The sequence below is a fragment of the Heptranchias perlo genome, chromosome 35 (assembly GCF_035084215.1).
Source record: "Heptranchias perlo isolate sHepPer1 chromosome 35, sHepPer1.hap1, whole genome shotgun sequence".
NCBI classification, from domain to species: domain Eukaryota; kingdom Metazoa; phylum Chordata; class Chondrichthyes; order Hexanchiformes; family Hexanchidae; genus Heptranchias; species Heptranchias perlo.
Window position 1 is genome coordinate 18,110,270 of NC_090359.1, and position 18,406 is coordinate 18,128,675.

Consider the following 18,406-nt stretch of genomic DNA (forward strand, 5'->3'; position numbering starts at 1 on the left):
CGTTCCCCTCCAAGTCACACACCATCCCGACTTGGAAATATATCGCCGTTCCTTCATTGTCGCTGGGTTAAAATCCTGGAACTCCCTACCTAACAGCACTGTGGGAGAACCTTCACCACACGGACTGCAGCGGTTCAAGAAGGCGGCTCACCACCACCTTCTCGAGGGCAATTAGGGATGGGCAATAAATGCCGGCCTTGCCAGCGACGCCCACATCCCGTGAACGAATAAAAAAAAAGGTCAGCGATGAAGCAGCTGAAGATAGTTGGGCCTAGGACGTTGCCCCAGGGAACTTCTGCAGCGATGTCTCCTTCCCCCAAAAAAAATCCCTATCCAAGCTAATAGGTTGCCTCCAATTCCATGCGCTCTCATTTATGTTAACAGTCTCTTATGTGGAACCTTGTCAAATGCTTTCTGGAAGTCCATATAAATAACATCCAACGACACTCCCTTATCTTCCACTTTAGTTACCTCCTCAAAAAATTTAACTACGTTCGTCAGACATGACTTACCCTTTACGCATCCATGCTGGCTCTCTCTGATCATCTATTTGTCCAAATGCTCAGTCACTCTGTCACTAATAACAGATTCTGGTAACTTCCCCACAACTAACGTTAGACTAATAGGCCTATAATTTCCTGGTTTAACTCTCCTACCCTTCTTAACCAGCGGAGTGGCGTTGGCCGTTTTCCAATCAAAGGGAACAATTCCTGAATGGAGAGAGTTTTGGAAGATCATGACTAATGCATCAACAATTTCCTCACCTGCTTCTTTTAATAGCCTGGGTTGGAAATCATCGCGTCCCGGAGATTTGTGTATCTTTAATAACATTACTTTCTTCATCACCATGTTTTTACTTATATTGAACCTAGTTAGTGCGTCCCCTTGATTTTAGTTTTAGTTTTCCTTCTACGTTTGATGGTTTATCCTCACCCTCTACTGTGAAGACCGATACAAAGTAGCTATTTAGTAAGTTTGCCCATTCATGATTTCCAATTCCAATACAAAGCGGAATAAAGTCAGAGTTGATTGTTAAATTGGACACAATAACTATTACATATTGGAATAAAGTTACAGTTAATTGTTAAATTTGACATACTAACCAATACACAGCAGAATAAAATCACTGTTTATTGTTTTTTTAGAAATGATATCCAATGCGCATGTAATCTACCGTTAATTGATAAATTGGACATGATAACAAGTGCACAAGGGAATACAGTTACAGTTAATTGTTAAATTGATAACAGTATCAAATATACAGGGGAATAATGTTACAGCTGATTGTTGAATTAAACATGATATCCAACACATAGCGGAATAAAGTTGTAATCGAATGTTAAATTGGACATGATAACCAATACACAGGGGAATAAATCTAGTGATAATTGTTAAATTATACATGATAACTACTACATAGAGAATAACATTACAGTTTATTGTTAAATTAGTCATGTCAACCAGTACACAGGGGAATAATGTCACAGTTAATTGATAAATTGGACATGGTAACCAATACACAGGCGAATAATTATGTAGTTAATTGTTAATTTGGACATAATAACCATTGCACAAGGAAATAAAGCCACAGTTGCTTGTTAAATTGGACATTATATCAAACACACAGTTCAATAATGTTACAGTTAATTGTTAAAGGGGACATGACAACCACTACGCAGGGGAATAAATCTAGGATTAATTGTTAAATTATATAAAATAACCACTATATAGGGAATAACGTTACAGTTAATTGTTAAATTAGACATGATGATCAACAAACATGGGAATAATACTGCAGTTATTTTTTAAATTGGACACAACAACCAATGTGCAGTGGGATGAAGTTACAGTTAATTGTTAAATTGGACATGGTAACCAATCCACAGGGCAATCAAGTCACGGATAATTGTTAGACTGGTTAAAATAATCAACAGATACACATGGGAATAAAGTTTGAGTTAAACGTTAAATTGGACATGATAATCAATGCACAGAGGAATAACTTTGCAGTTATCTGTTTATTTGGACATGATAACTGTTTAGTTACAGTTGATGTTTAAATTGAACATTGCACAGGGGAATAAATTTGCAGTTAATTGTTAAATTGGGCATGATATCAAATACAGAGTGGAATAAAGTTAGTGTTAATTGTTAAATTAGACACGATAACTATAACATAATGGCAGAAAGTTACAATTTATTGTTAAATTTGACATACTAACCAATAGTATAATATCACTGTTATTTGTTTTTAAGATATGACAACCAATACACAGAGGAATAAAGTTAGTTAATTGTTAAATTGGACATGATAACAAGTATACATTGGAATAATGTTACAGCTGATTGTTAAATTGGACATAATAACCAACACACAGCGGAATAAAGTTACAGTCAATTGTTAAATTGCACATGATAACCAATACATGGGAATAAATCGAGGGGTAATTGTTAAATTATAAATGATAACCACTATATGGGGCATAACATCAGAACATATGAAATAGAAGCAGGAGAAGGCCATACGACCGGTCCAGCCTGCTCCGAAATGTTAAAAGATCTACCTCAACTTCACTTTCCCGCCCGATCCCCACGTCCCTTAATTCCGGTTGTGTCCAAAGATCTGCCGATCTTGAATATACTCAATGACTGAGCATCCACAGCCCGATGAGGTAGAGAATCCCAAAGATTCACAACCCTCTGAGTGAAGAAACCTTTCCTCATCTCGGTCCTCAATAGCCGATCACTTATCTTGAGACTATGGGCAGTAAATTGGGCCGTGTAGCGCCCGTTGTTTCAGCGCGACACGGCCTCTTCGACATCCAAGATGGTGTCTTGGTTGCGCACGCACGTTTCCAGCGTGACATGCGCCAGACGCCATTTTGGTATTGGAGTTAGCGCAGGCTGGAATCATGTAAACTAGGGAGAAAATGGCTTCAATCAGTGTACAACGCTGATTTAAAGTGATAGACACCATTTTGAGACTTAACGCCCAACTCAACGCACAGTCTTAACCCCGGCCATCAACTTAGAGTGCCTGGAGAACCCCCCACCAGGGCTATTTAAAGGGATCATGCAGGATTTACAGGTTAGTGGCTGGATTATTGCTTCTGGCTGCCGAGACATTTGTAACTGTTTTTGGAGGTCTCCTACACTTGAATACTAGGACGCGGGGACATAGCCTAACATTTAGAGCCAGGACGTGCAGGATTGAAGTTCGGAAATGCTTCTACAAGCAAAGTGTGGGAGAAGTTTGGAACGCTCTTCTGCAAACAGCAGTTGATGCTAGCTCAATTGAGAATTCTAAATCTGAGATTGATAGATTTCTGTGAACCAAGGGTATTAAGGGATATGGGGCTAAGGCGGGTATATGGAGTTAGGTCACAGATCCACCCTGATCTGATCGAATAGTGGAACAGGCTGGAGGGGCAAAATGCCGCCGACACTTGCTGCCTCCTGATATGTGCCGGCTTCTCCTGCAAGAAAGCGGGACGTGTGTCTGGGTGATGTGCCCATCATGGTTGAATAGCTGCCAGTGTGAGTTGTGGGTGGGCAGCTTGCAACGGTGGTAATGTGTAAGGGTGAGAGGGTTGAGTATTGATGGAAAGAGTTTGTTGGTATGTGGGTGATGGGGGGTGTGGTGGGTGGAGCAGTGGATGGGGCTAGTGGTGTAGTTGGTAGGAGACGCCACTTGACAGTTGACCTCACTCACCTTGACCACTCGTGTCAAAGCATTGAACTTCTTCCTGTACTGCATCCATGTTCATGATGCTGTGCGCCTGACATTGACTTCATCCCCTACTGCCTCCCACTACCTTTTGGGTGTATCTCTGGAGGGCGTCTTGCAACGCCCCCTCCACCGTGGATATAGGATGTCCCTCCTTCTGTCCACCTCTTGCACCAAGGCCTCTGGTGTATCTGGTGCATGGACTCTCAGATCGGCAGATTGTTGAGGTCTGGCATGCAGATTGGAGGATGTGGGATTTAGTAGTGCGCAACCTTTATTCAATGTTTTAACATAACTCATCTGTATGTAAAAATAGGGATGGGACCTGCATCTGTGCTTTACGTGTGCGATATCTAATCTCCGTTCAGACTCCGTGCAGACAGCAGGCTGTTATATTCAGCAAATAACAGGTACCAGCTACCTTTAAGAGATTTCTAACAGCCTGCCTTTAAGAGATTGGAGCTGCCCCCTGCTGGTGGAAAGTGCGAATTGCATGGAATCCTCATTCAACGCTGATTTCCAACGCAGATTGGAGGTAAGTCCTCAGGTCTGACAAAAATCTCGTCCTGCCTGCGCAGGGACCATTGGGCGCGGGGTAATAGCGGATCGTGCTACCCCCGCCCAAAAACAGGCCCTATCCAAATGTTTCCCCTCTCTGTTTAATCACAATGTAGCCAAAATCAAGAACCAGTAAAAGTATAGATCAGATCAGAACATATGATTTTAAAGTTATCAGAACTAACAATATTAAGATGAGGAAAGCTCACTATAGATAAGTAGAGAGGGGAGTCAACACTCAGATATTGTGGAACTGGACCCAGAGAGGGAGTCAATACTCAGGTACTTTGTAAATGGACCAATTAAGGAAGAAACGCCTATAAACCACGGAACTGGAACCAAACAGGGGGTGGATAACTTTAGAATGTGGTACTGGATCCAGAGGGTCAGAGAGCACCCAGCAAATGTGATAATGTGCAGCAGACTTTTGAATCAGCACCCAGTACAAGTGCAACTGGTCCCAGAGAGGGCACCAACTCCCAGTAAGTGTGGACTTCATTATATGGACCAGTAGAGAGGTACTGGGCTAGCCTAGTGCCACCAAGACAAAATCCCCACTCCGAGCCACCCTCAGGAGGTGGGCACCAGTAATACACTCCTACCCTGGTCCCTCTCAAACAGATATGTACAAAGACTAAAATAAACTCAATCGTAATCCGTTTTCCCATCTGTAATGAAGATGACGTCCTGCTCTCCTCACTCCTCATGGAAAGCCTCACGGGTAGTAATGGACACCACGTGATCCCTCACCATGACCACCTGGGTCACACAAGGCAGCAGAACAGGGTCAAACAGTCGGACCGACCTTTCCCATGGATCCCACGAATCCTGGACCCATGAGTACTGGTTTTGGCCAGGCCCAGGAGCAGGCCCCCAAGGAGGTCCTGAACCCTGCTCCCCCCCTCACCTACCGGGTGACGTTGGACTGTAAGAACATAAGAACATAAGAAATTGGAGCAGGAGTAGGCCAATCGGCCCCTCGAGCCTGCTCCGCCATTCAATAAGATCATGGCTGATCTGATCCCAACCACAAATCTAAAGAACACAAGAAGTCGGAGCAGGACCCGGCCACATAGCCCCTGGGCCCTCTCCGCCACCCACAGGGCATTGACCGATCCGAACTCAGCTTCATGTCCAATTTCCTGCCCGCTCCCCGTAACCCCTAATTCCTTTTTCTTCTAGGAAACTGTCTATTTCTGTTTTAAATTTATCTAATGATGTAGCTTCCACAGCTTCCTGGGGCAGCAAATTCCACAGACCTCCCACCCTCTGAGTGAAGAAGTTTCTCCTCATCTCAGTTTTGAAAGAGCAGCCCCTTATTCTAAGATTAAGCCCCCTAGTTCTAGTTTCACCCATCTTTGGGAACATCCTTACTGCATCCACCCGATCAAGACCCTTCACAATCTTATATGTTTCAATAAGATCGCCTCTCATTCTTCTGAACTCCAATGAGTAGAGTCCCAATCTACTCAACCTCTCCTCATATGTCCGCCCCCTCATCCCCGGGATTAACCGAGTGAACCTTCTTTGTACTGCCTCGAGAGCAAGTATGTCTTTTCTTAAGTATGGAGACCAAAACTGTATGCAGTATTCCAGGTGCGGTCTCACCAATACCTTATATAACTGCAGCAATACCTCCTTGTTTTTATATTCTATCCCCCTAGCAATAAAAGCCAACATTCCGTTGGCCTTCTTGATCACCTGCTGCACCTGCATACCAACTTTTTGATTTTCTTGCACTAGGACCCCCAGATCCCTTTGTACTGCAGTACTTTCCAGTCTCTCGCCATTAAGAAAATAATTTGCTCTCTGATTTTTCCTGCCAAAGTGCATAACCTCACATTTTCCAATATTATATTGCATCTGCCAAATCTCCGCCCACTCACCCAGCCTGTCTATATCCCCTTGCAGGTTTTTTATGTCCTCCTCACTCTCTACTTTCCCTCCCATCTTTGTATCATCTGCAAATTTTGATATGTTGCACTCGGTCCCCTCCTCCAAATCGTTAATATAGATTGTAAAGAGTTGGGGACCCAGCACCGACCCCTGTGGAACACCACTGGTTACTTGTTGCCAGTCCGAAAATGAACCATTTATCCCAACTCTCTGCTTCCTGTTCGATAACCAATCCTCCACCCATGCCAGAATATTACCCCCAATCCCGTGATTTTTTATCTTAAGTAATAATCTTTTATGTGGCACCTTGTCGAATGCCTTCTGGAAGTCTAAATACACTACGTCCACTGGTTCCCCTTTATCCACCCTATACGTTATATCCTCGAAGAACTCAAGCAAATTTGTCAGACATGACTTCCCCTTCATAAAGCCATGCTGACTTTGTCCTATTAAATTATGCTTATCTAAATGTTCCGTTACTGTCTCCTTAATAATAGACTCCAAAATTTTACCCACCACAGATGTTAAGCTAACTGGCCTATAATTTCCAGCCTTCTGCCTACTACCCTTTTTAAATAACGGTGTTACATTAGCAGTTTTCCAATCTGCCGGGACCTCTCCTGAGTCCAGGGAATTTTGGAAAACTATCACCAAAGCATCCACAATCCCTACTGCCACTTCCCTCAAGACCCTAGGATGGAAGCCATCAGGTCCAGGGGATTTATCCGCCTTGAGTCCCATTATTTTACTGAGTACCAATTCCTTAGTGATTTTAATCGTATTTAGCTCCTCCCCCCCGAGAGTCCCCTGTTTGTCCAGTGTTGGGATATTCTTAGTGTCCTCTACTGTAAAGACGGAAACAAAATATTTGTTCAGCATTTTTGCCATCTCCATGTTTCCCACCATTAATTTCCCGGTCTCATCCTCTAAGGGACCTACGTTTGCCTTAGCCACCCTTTTTCTTTTTATATAACTATAGAAACTCTTGCTATCTGTTTTTATATTTTTTGCTAATTTCTTTTCATAATCTAACTTCCCTTTCTTAATCAATTCTTTAGTTACTTTTTGCTGTCTTTTGAAGAATTCCCAATCTTCTATCCTTTCACTAAGTTTGGCTACCTTATATGTCCTTGTTTTTAGTCGGATACTATCCTTGATTTCTTTACTTAGCCACGGATGGCTGTCATTTCTTTTACACCCTTTTTTCCTCAGTGGAATATATTTATTTTGAAAGTTGTAAAATAACTCCCTAAATGAACACCACTGCTCATGTACCGTCTTACCCTTTAATCTATTTTCCCAGTCCACTTTAATCAATTCCGCTCTCATACCATCATAGTCTCCTTTATTCAAGCTCAGTACGCTTGTTTGAGAATCAACCTTCTCACCCTCTAATTGGATATGGAATTCAACCATGTTGTGGTCGCTCGTTCCAAGGGGATCCTTAACTAGGACATTATTAATTAATCCTGACTCATTACACAGGACCAGGTCCAAGGTTGCCTGCCCCCTTGTAGGATCAGTTACATACTGCTCAAGAAATCCATCCCTGATGCACTCAATGAACTCGTCCTCAAGGCTGCTCTGCCCAATTTGATTTGTCCAGTTAATATGATAATTAAAATCCCCCATAATTATGGCTGTTCCCTTATTACATGCCCCGACTATCTCCTGATTAATACTTCTTCCAGCAGAGTTGCAACTATTAGGAGGCCTATATACTACGCCCACTAATGTTTTTTTTCCCTTATTATTCCTTATCTCCACCCAAACTGTTTCATTATCTTGATGCTTTGTCCCAATATCATTTCTCTGTATTACAGTGATTCCTTCCTTTATTAACATAGCCACCCCACCTCCCCTTCCTTCCTGCCTGTCCTTCCTGATTGTTAAATACCCTGGCATATTTAATTCCCAGTCGTTGTCACCCTGCAGCCATGTTTCTGTAATGGCCACAAGATCATACCCATACGTAGTTATTTGTGCCGTTAACTCGTCCATTTTGTTACGAATGCTACGTGCATTCAGATAAAGAACTTTCAAATCTGTTTTGTGACGCTTAGTTCCTGCTTTTTCCTTTTTTAACACTTTACCTATTACTCCATACCTTCTGTCCCTTCCTGTTACGCTTTCCTCTCTCTCCCTGCTCAGGTTCCCAACCCCCTGCCACTTTAGTTTAAACCCTCCCCAACAGCACTAGCAAACACTCCTCCTAGGACAGCGGTCCCGGCCCTGCCCAGGTGCAGACCATCCGGTTTGTACTGGTCCCACCTCCCCCAGAACCGTTTCCAGTGTCCCAGGAATTTGAATCCCTCCCCCTTGCACCATTCCTCTAGCCACATATTCATTTGAAATATCCTCCTATTTCTACTCTGACTAGCACGTGGCACTGGCAGCAATCCTGAGATTACTACCTTTGAGGTCCTATTTTTTAATTTACCTCCTAACTCCCTATATTCTGCTTTTAGGACCTCATCCCCTTTTTTACCTATATCGTTGGTGCCTATGTGCACCACGACAGCTGGCTGTTCGCCCTCCCCCTCCAAAATGTTCTGTAGCCGCTCCGAGACATCCTTGATCCTTGCACCAGGGAGGCAACACACCATCCTGGAGTCTCGGTTGCGGGCGCAGAAACGCCTGTCTATTCCCCTTACAATTGAGTCCCCTATCACTATAGCTCTGCCACTCTTTTTCCTCCCAGCCTGTGCAGCAGAGCTACCCGTGGTGCCAGGAAGTTGGCTGCTGCTGCCTTCCCCTGATAAGTCATCCCCCCCAACAGCATCCAAAGTGGCATATCTGTTTGAGAGGGGGATGGCCACAGGGGACCCCTGCACTACCTGCCTGCATCTCTTACTCTTCCTGGTGGTCACCCATTCACTTCCTGCCTGTATACCCTTTACCTGCGGTGTGACCAACTCGCTAAACGTGCTATCCACGAGTTTCTCTGCATCGCGGATGCTCCACAGTGAGTCCACCCGCAGCTCCAGCTCCGAGATACGATCGGTCAGTAGCTGCAGGTGGACACACTTCCCGCACACATGGTCGGCAGGGACACTGGTAGTGTCCATGACTTCCCACATCTTGCAGGAGGAGCATATCACGGGTGCGAGGTCTGCTGCCATGACTTGCCTTAGCTGAGTTACCCCTTTTAAATTACGTTGAAATTAGAAAATGTTAACTATACTAGGGACCTAGGTTCACTAAAAAAAAACACTATCTGCTATAAAACCTGCAGATCTTCCCTTTCTTATTACTTTACTTACAGTAAAATGGTAGAAATACTCACCTGAACCTACTCACCAATCAGCTGCCTCCCCTGTGCCGCGTCACTTTCTGACAGGTGACGTCACCCCGAACTGCCGCTGGTCTCAGAGTCTCGCTCTCAGAGTAAGCTCTGGTCTCGCTCTCTCCGCGCTGTTTATATCTCCGCTCTGGTCTCGCTCTCTCCCGCCGCTCACCGACTGGACTCTCGCTCTCTCCGCGCTGCTTATATCCCCGCTCTGGTCTCGCTCTCTCCCGCCGCTCACCGACTGAACTCTCGCTCTCTCCGCGCTGTTTATATCTCCGCTCTGGTCTTGCTCTCTCCCGATGTAGTGCAACCTAAAGTTGAGGAGCAGCCCCTTTAAATAGCAGCCTCTCACGCTGCAAATAAATGTGGAAGCCGTTTCGCTCCAGACCCAGAATGGACACATGGCCTCGACATCCATTCAGTTTATAATTTTTATTCATTCTATGGATATGGGCGTTACTCGATGGCCGGCATTTATTGCCCATCCCTATTTGCCCTTGAGAAGGTGGTGGTGAGCCGCCTTCTTGAACCGCTGCAGTCCGTGTGGTGAAGGTTCTCCCACAGTGCTGTTGGGTAGGGAGTTCCAGAATTCTGACCTAGTAACGATGCAGAAACAGCGATATATGTCCAAGTCGGGAGGATGTGTTACCTGCAGGGGAACTTGGAGCTGATGCAAACCCCAATAAAATGCTGCCTTTGTCCTTCTAGGTAGTGGAGGTGGTGGGTTTGGGAGTGTTGTCGAAGAAATCTTGGCGAGTTGCTGGATCGTACACACTGCAGCCTCGGTGTGCCTAGTGGGGGAAGTGGATATTTAAGGTGGTGGAGGAGGTGCCAATCAAGCAGACTGCTTTGTCCTGGATGGCGTCGAGCTTCCCCAGTGTTGTTGCAGCTGCACTCATCCAAGCAAGTGGAGGGCATTCCTTCACACTCCTGACTTGAGCCTTCTCGATGCTGAAGAGGCTTTAGGGTGTCAGGAGGTGAGCCACTCGCCGCAGAATACCCATCCTCTGACTTGCTCTAGTAGCCATGGCATTTATGTGACTGGTCCAGTTGCATTTCTGGTCCATGGTTACCCCAGGCTGTTGATCCTGGGAGATGGGCGATGGTAATTCCACTGAATGTCAAGGGGAGGTGGTTAGACTCTCTCTTGTTTGAGATGGTTATTGCCTGGCACTTGTGTAGCATGAATGTTACTTGCCACTTATCAGACCAGTTCTAGATGATGTCCAGGTGTTGCTGGAGGCAGGTGTTAGAGATTAAGATTGAGAAATAGTAAGGGAAAGAGATTTCCACAAAAAAAAACTGATATTCTTATATTATATTCCATTTTAGATTCTTCTGTTGTTAGAAAACTTAGAATTGAAAGATTGCAAACCAAGTCCTGAATATTGGGCGGGACGTATAACAGGTGGCCCATGGGACACGGCCTGAGTCCTGAATATTGGGCGGGACGTATAACAGGTGGCCCATGGGACACAGCCTGGGTCCTGAATATTGGGCGGGGAGTATAACAGGCAGCCCATAGGACACGGCCCAAGTCCTGAATATTGGGCGGGACGTATAACAGGCAGCCCATGGGACACGGCCCAAGTCCTGAATATTGGGCGGGAGCATAAAAGGCAGCCCATGGGACACGGCCCAAGTCCTGAATATTGGGCGGGGAATATAACAGACGGCCCATGGGAGATGGTCCATTCTGCTATACCACCCAACACGAATTTAATCCCCGCATTGTCCATTTGGGTTCCTGAGGCAGTTCTGATTCTAGGATACTTCAGGGCACTGGGTCGTTTTCACAAGGTTGGCTTTGAGGCCAACTGGTACAGGTTTACATTTAGATTCACTTTACCACCCCAACTGGAGACTCCGTTCTCTTTCTATGCCTTACTAACCCGAACATATTTAGCAGGTCAAGGGATATCTGGATGGGCCTTGGACTGAAGGTGGGTAAAGGGTTCTGGATGCAAAGGCCTATTGGGTAGTGCGGCCCGACACAGTATAAATGCGGTAATATCATAGCCATAGGTTGGGAGATGAAGGGAGACATCTGGAGCATTAAGGTCAACTCACTGTAAACATGTGGATCTTCTGAGGCAAAATGTCCTTTGTAATCTCGGTGTTAGCTGTGAGTAAATGCTCATTTGATCTTTAATAAATCTCCACGTGTTTCTGACTCTGTGTTTTGAACTCATTATTGAAATATAGACAGGTCTGCAGTCTTTGTCTACAATATTACAAATTATACATTCCCAACGCGGCCTGGGCTGCTTCATTATCTGAGGAATTGTGAATGAAGCTGAACAATGTGCAATGATCAGTGAACAGACATTCTTCTCACTTTATGATGGAGAGAAGATCATTGATGAAGCAGCTGAAGATAGTTGGGCCTAGGACGCTGCCCAGAGGAACTCCTGCAGCAATGTCCTGGGGCTGAGATGATTGGCCTCCAACGACCATCTTCCTTTGTTCCTGGTATGATTCCAACCACTGGAGACATTTTCCCTCATTCCCCATGATTTCAGATTTACTGGGGCTCCTTGGTGCCACACTCGGTCAAATGCTGCCTTGATGTTCGGGACTGTCACTCTCACTTCATCCTTGGAATTAAGCTCCTTTGGACCGATGCTACAGTGAGGTCTGGAGCCGAGTGGTTCTGGTGGAACCTAAACTGAGCATCGGTGAGCAGGTTATTGGTGAGTAAGTGCTGCTGGATAGCACTGTTGACGACTCCTTCCATCCATTTGCTAATGATTGAGAGTAGACTGATGGGGCGGTAATTGGCTGGGTTGGATTTGTGCTGCTTTTTGTGGCCAGGATATACCCGAGCAATTTCCACGTTGTCAGATGGATGCCAGTGTTGTAGTTCCACTAAAAACAGCTTAGCTTAGGGCACAGCTAATTCTGGAGCACAAGTCTTCAACACTACAGCCGGGATGTTGCCCGGACCCGTAGCCTGTGCTGCGCCCAGTGTGCTCAGCCATTTCTTGATATTACGTGGAGTGAATCGAATTGGCTTGAGACCAGCATCTGTATTGATCAGGACCTCAGGAGGAGGCCAAGAAGGATCATCCACTCACTTCTGACTGAAGATGGTTGAGAGCATTTCAGCCTTGCCGTTTGCACTCACGTGCTGGGCTCTGCCATCATTGAGGATGGGGATGTTCATGAAGCCTCCTCCTCTCGTTAGTTGCTTAATTGTCCACCACCATTTGCGACTGGATGAGGCAGGTCTGCAGAGCGTTGACCAAATATCTTGGTCCTGGGATCATTCAGCTCTGTCTATAGCGCACTGCTTCCGTTGTTTAGCATTTAGTGCTGTGTTGTGGCTTCATCAGGTTGACACCTTATTTTCAGGTACACCTGGTGCTGCTCCCGGGATGCTCTTCTACACTCCTCATTGAACCAGAGTTGATCTCCTGGCTTGGTGGTGATGGAAGAGTGAGGAATATGCCGGGCCCTGAGGTTACAGATTGTGCTGGAATACAATTCTGCTGCTGCCGATGGCCCACCGCAACTCGTGGATGCCCAGTTTAGAGCTGCTAGATCTGTTCACAATCTATCCCACTTAGCTCACACAAAACGATGGAGGTGAAGATGGCACTTGGTCTCCACAAGGGCTGTCCAGTTGTCACTCCTACCATTACCATCATGGACAGATGTATCTGCGACAGGTCGATGAGGTCAAGGAGATTGTTACCTCCACTTCCTACCACATTCCCAGTCTAGCAGCTACGTCCTTCAGCACTCGACTAGCTCAGTCAGCGGTGGTACCACTGAGCCACTCTTGGTGATTGTCATTGAAATCCCCACCCAGGGTATAGTCTGTGATCTTGCTATCCTCTGTGCTTCCTCCAAGATGTGTTCAACGTGGACGAGTACTGATTCATTGGCCGAGAGAGGGTAAGTGGTAATCAGCAAGAGGTTTCCTTGCCCATCTTTGACCTGAGGTCATGAGACTACATGTGGTCCAGAGTCAATGTTGAGGAATTCCAGGGCCACTCCCACCCGCCTGTATACTCATCTCTGGTAGGTCAGACCTGCCGGTGGGACAGAACATACCCGAGGATGATGGTGGGACATTTGCTGATAGGTATGATCCTGTAAGCTTGACTAGTCTGTGGGATCGCTCTCCCAACTTTGGCACCAGTCCCCAGATGTTGGAGGAGTGTGCACCATCTGGGCTGGATGTGCAATTGTTGTGTCCGAATTCAATTCCAGCTGGTTTTATTCTTCTTATCCTTTTTATAGCGGTTTGATACAAATGAGTGGCTTGCTCGGCCATTTCAGAGGGCAGTTCAGAATTACGTATAGGCCACACCGGGTAAAGATGACAGGTTTCCTTCCGTAACCACATTAGTGAACCAGTTACGACAATCTGACAGCTTCATGGTCATTTTTTATTCCAGAGATTAACTTTTCTTCTATTTAAACTGAACTCAAATTCACAAACTGCCAGTGGGATTTGAACTCACGTTCTCTGGATTTGTAGCCAAGGCCTTTGGATTACCAGTAACATAAACACTATCCTATCGTATCCGTGATTTAACATAGAGCGTATAAATGAACAATAATAATGACAGAACAGTGAATTTACAGTATTTTACAAACTTTGTTCACCCACCAGGTTAAAACCAATTGTTACTCGTGCTTTTTCTGCCAGTTGGATGGAATTTACATTACAGTCTGGCTAATATTCGGACCTCAGAGAAAGACAGAGACATAGTCCTGGAAGCCTTTGGTCTGTGTCATCTGACTGTTGCTATGGTATCTATCGTTCACAACACACCTCAAAACAGTATCGACGCTTTCCCTGATCTGTCTCTCAACAAATGTGGAAAATGGAAACCTAATGTTCACTTCCTAGACAGTAACCATGACCACAGAGTCAGGCGGGTCCAGTTAGTGACCAGACTGAGTGATGAGCAAAGGAAAGCGCAGCTCAATAAAAATCCATAGTTCAAAACCCCAACCACAGAACTGTCTCCTGAAAGGGCTACAAAGAATGATTGGTCTTGGCCTCACTCACAGGCTCACACATGTCTTCACCCAGACACAGCTGTCAATCAGGAATCACAACCGAGGAGATCAGGTCCGAGGAGTTTCTGAAACTAAATGAGAAGGACAAATACTTCAAAAAACCTGCCAGTGGGAGACATCCACACACCACAGCAGCGGTCAGACAAGTAGCAAAGGCTCGCAGAACCATGCCTGTCTCTGTCTTTCACTGAGGTTCAGAGATTCGCCAGACTTTAATGTAAATTCCATCCAGCTGGCAGAAAAGAGTGAGTAACAACTGGTTTGAACCCAGAGTGTGAGCTGTGAAAAGAAGTGAAAAATTATCTTAACATAAGAACAGAAGTGGGTCATTCAGCCCCTCGATCCTGTGCCACCATTCAGTCAGATCATGGCTGATCTGTACCTCAACTCCAATTACCCGCCTTTGATCCATATCCCTTGATATCTTCATCAAACAAAAATCAATCAATCTCAGTCTCGAAAACCATTTCTAGTTAACTAACGTTAGCTAGAAATGAGAGGAAATCAGGAAGAAATGGAATTCCAGAGAAAGAGGGAATGAAAGAGGGAGATTAACAGACAGAGAGAAATTTGGGAGACAAGTGGAACAAGTGTATGTGAGGGAGGGAGATCTGGACATTGATAGAGATAGAAAGAAGAGGAAGGAGTGAAACAAGGTGATTGTGGTAAAGTGCATAGCAGAGCGATAGGGATGAGGGGCTTTAGTTACATGGATAGACTGGAGAAGCTGGGGTTGTTCTCCTTGGAACAGAGACGGTTGCGAGGAGATTTGGTAGAGGTATTTAAAATCATGAAGGGTGCAGACAGAATAGACAAAGAAAAACTGTTCCCATTGGCAGAAGGGTCAAGAACCAGGGGACATAGAGTTAAGTCGATTGGCAAAAGAACCAAAGGTGACATGAGGAAAAACTTTTTTACGCAGCGAATGGTTAGGATCTGGAATGAACTGCCAGGGTTGGGGGGGGGGGGGGTGGAGGCAGATTCAATCATGGCCTTCAAAAGAGAATTGGATAAGTACTTGAAAGGAAAACATTTGCAGGGCTATGGGGATAGGGCAGGGGAGTGGGACGAGCTGGATTGCTCTTGCATTGAGCTGGCATGGGCTCGATGGGCCAAATGACCTCCTTCCATGCTGTAACCTTTGTACGATTCTACGATTCTGGAGGGAATAGGAGGGCCGGCCGAGGAATGGGAGTTCAGAAGATTCAAGTAAAAATGTCCCACTGATGAACGAGGTTTCGTATTTCTTACATGGTTTGCCTCTGGATGCATTTTTCACGTAATTTATTAAACTAAGAAATTGTGGCTCTGTCATTGTAGAATTCATTGTTCTAAAAGGTTACTCAGCTGGTCGATGTGTAATGTTCCGTCTCCTTAATGATTGTGATAGTCAAAGGTCAGATGGGATCAAAACTTATTTGTTCAGGAGTCTGTAAGTAATATGTGATGTCAGTCGGGATGCGATCTAATTATCCCATTCGGGGTTTATTTACACTATAAGTATCTCGCTGTTTTAACTTCCTTACCTGACTATCGCAGTTCACATCCCTCTTTACAGCACCGAAAGACATCGTCTTCGCAGAGAAATGCGTTCGACTCAATTTACGGAGATAAAGGCCATTTATTACCTTGTTCTGGCAGCAATTGGAGTACCTGGTAAGTCATTATCAGCACATGTAGTGGAAGAGAATGTGGTTCAGTGCTTGTGCTCTTAACTTGGTAAATGTAATATTTTGTTCTTCAAAGTTTTGTCACACAGTTAAAACTTCCATCCTTGTCCCATTGGTCAATGCACCGAGTAACTCACCTTCGCTCTGTGCTGAACTGTCGAGTCTGGGGTCTAAATGTGTCCTTGGTGCTCCCTGGCCAGGCAGGGGTAAAACAGGCAGGGCGCACAGTCCTGAGTGTAATCCACTGCCTCCTGGTGGAAAGCGCGCCTGTTGTGGAGATCGGGTGAGGAAGGACCGGGTGAGATTGTCGTGTTTCCCGAGGACCGATCGCCTGGGGTTCCGGAGAGCAGATTGCGGCTGTGTATCCCGGCATGAGTCAGTGTCTTCAGGATAGAAGGACAGGGAACAAACGGAATACGCATCAGATAAATAAAACATGTGACAGAAACTGTCCTCCTCACTCGAAGGTACAATCTTGTGTTCCCGTCAAATGTTCCTCTCAGATCATAATTATATTTCAGCAAAATGGCTTCACAGGACTTTTGATGTATTTGATGTTTAAAGTATTGTTTGGACTAGTTGAATGACGGTGACTGTATACTTCAGTCCATGTGTGTTATTGTGGAGACTGGGGAAACCAGTCTTGACACTGGTTCGGGAGGGGGATTAGTTGGAGACCATGAGTGAGAGTTGGCGGTGATTTGTTCTTATTCCGCGCGGCTCCTGGGATCGATCTCTTATTCCGAGGATCCGACTGTCCTTTGTTTTTCTCACGCCTTGTGCTGAGATATAAAGACTGGACCTGGTTATAACTGGAGCACGTTACAGAATTAAATTCCTTGACATATTGTGTCATGATCCATTCACAATACTCCACTGGAAACCTCATCTAATTAATTACTGAAAGATGACGGGCAGCAACTCAATACCAGGCTCGTGTTTTCACTGTATTTTTTTATTTGTTCATGGGATGTGGGCGTCGCTAGAAAGACCAGCATTTATTGCCCATCCCTAATTGCCCTTGAGAAGGTGGTGGTGAGCCACCTTCTTGAACCGCTGCAGTCCGTGTGGTGAAGGTTCTCCCACAGTGCTGTTAGGAAGGGAGATCCAGGATTTTGACCCAGCGACGATGAAGGAACGGCGATATATTTCCAAGTCGGGATGGTGTGTGACTTGGAGGGAACGTGCAGGTGGTGTTGTTCCCATGTGCCTGCTGCTCTTGTCCTTCTAGGTGGTAGAGGTCGCGGGTTTGGGAGGTGCTGTCAAAGGAGCCTTGGCGAGTTGCTGCAGTGCATCCTGTGGATGGTACACACTGCAGCCACTGTGCGCCGGTGGTGAAGGGAGTGAATGTTTAGTGTGGTGGATGGGGTGCCAATCAAGCGGGCTGCTTTGTCCCGGACGGTGTCGAGCTCCTTGAGTGTTGTTGGAGCTGCACTCATCCAGATAAGTAGAGAGTATTCCATCACACTCCTGACTTGTGCCTTGTAGATGGTGGAAAGGCTTTGGGAGTCAGGAGGTGAGTCACTTGCCGCAGAATACCCAGCCTCTGACCTGCTATTGTAGCCACAGTATTTATATGGCTGGTCCAGTTAAGATTTTGGTCAATGGTGACCCCCAGGATGTTGATGTTGGGGGATTTGGCAATGGTAATGCCGTTGAATGTCAAGGGGAGGTGGTTAGACTCTCTCTTGTTGGAGATGGTCATTGCCTGGAACTTATCTTGCGCGAATGTTACTTGCTACTTATCAGCCCAAGCCTGGATGTTGTCCAGGTCTTGCTGCACGCGGGCACGGACTACTTCATTATCTGAGGGGTGGCGAATGGAACTGAACACTGTGCAATCATCAGCGAATATCCCCAATTCTGACCTTATGATGGAGGGAAGGTCATTGATGAAGCAGCTGATTTTTCTAAAATCAAAGTCTCTGGTATTGTGTGGGTCAAGTCATTAGGTTTCTCCCCCGCATTACGATTTAAGCCAAATCCAGAGTCACCTTGTCTGTATTTCCTGATTTAACTCGTCTTGTCGCCTTTCACTTTCATAGTTGGTGACGTCCTGCCCCGCGGACCTCCCAGTGTCGGAATCGACTGAATAAACTTAATCTCAAGGATCACAAGTGAGGACTCAGCTGTCGGGTGAGGGATCCCGGGGCCACCGTCACCCGAAAGGAACCTCCCAGAATGAGCTGCTCCTTCGGAACAGGAGACAGAAGCCAAGGGGAAAAACCA